Below are 456 nucleotides of genomic sequence, written 5' to 3'. Positions count from 1 at the left end.
ACCTGTCCACACGGCGTTCCTCCCCGCCCCAGTCCGACAGCAGCGCTTAGGAAGCAGAGAGCCACCGTAAAATACCCAGGAGTCTGCTGGAGCTGCTGAGAAAAGAAGAAAAAACTGGGGAGTGGAAAGTTCCCCCAGAGAGAAGGGGCCGAGGGAGCTAAAAGCCGCAGTGCCGGTTCTCTCTGCTCGCCCCGCAGCCTCGCTTTGTGTAGCTGCTGCCCTGCCCTGCGGTGGGGCACTGCTGCCCGGCCCTGCGGTGGCGCAGGGCGGAGAGCCGGGCTGTGCGCAGCGTCTCGGCGTGACCCGGAGACCTGGCACGAGCTGTGCACCCTGGGCACGCCCGTGGCGCTGCGATGGCAGGGATGGAGAGCAGAGAGGACCAGCGGCAGCCTCGACCCTGAAGAAGGTCCATGGGACGGAGAGGTGGTGGCAATTCCACTGCCAGCGCTTACCAGC

The 456-nt window shown here is 65.6% G+C and overlaps 1 protein-coding gene across 1 annotated transcript in view; it reads left to right on the top strand.

The window, feature by feature from the left end:
- Positions 1–456, top strand: part of EMILIN2 (elastin microfibril interfacer 2) — a 7,589-nt gene that overhangs the window by 4,648 nt on the left and 2,485 nt on the right. The gene's annotated exons all lie outside the window — the stretch shown is intronic.

This window comes from Buceros rhinoceros, unplaced genomic scaffold, assembly GCF_000710305.1.
Source record: "Buceros rhinoceros silvestris isolate BGI_N320 unplaced genomic scaffold, ASM71030v1 scaffold18099, whole genome shotgun sequence".
Classification (NCBI taxonomy): domain Eukaryota; kingdom Metazoa; phylum Chordata; class Aves; order Bucerotiformes; family Bucerotidae; genus Buceros; species Buceros rhinoceros.
The sequence above is the reverse complement of the archived record's forward strand: the minus strand, read 5'-3'. Positions and strand labels throughout refer to the sequence as shown.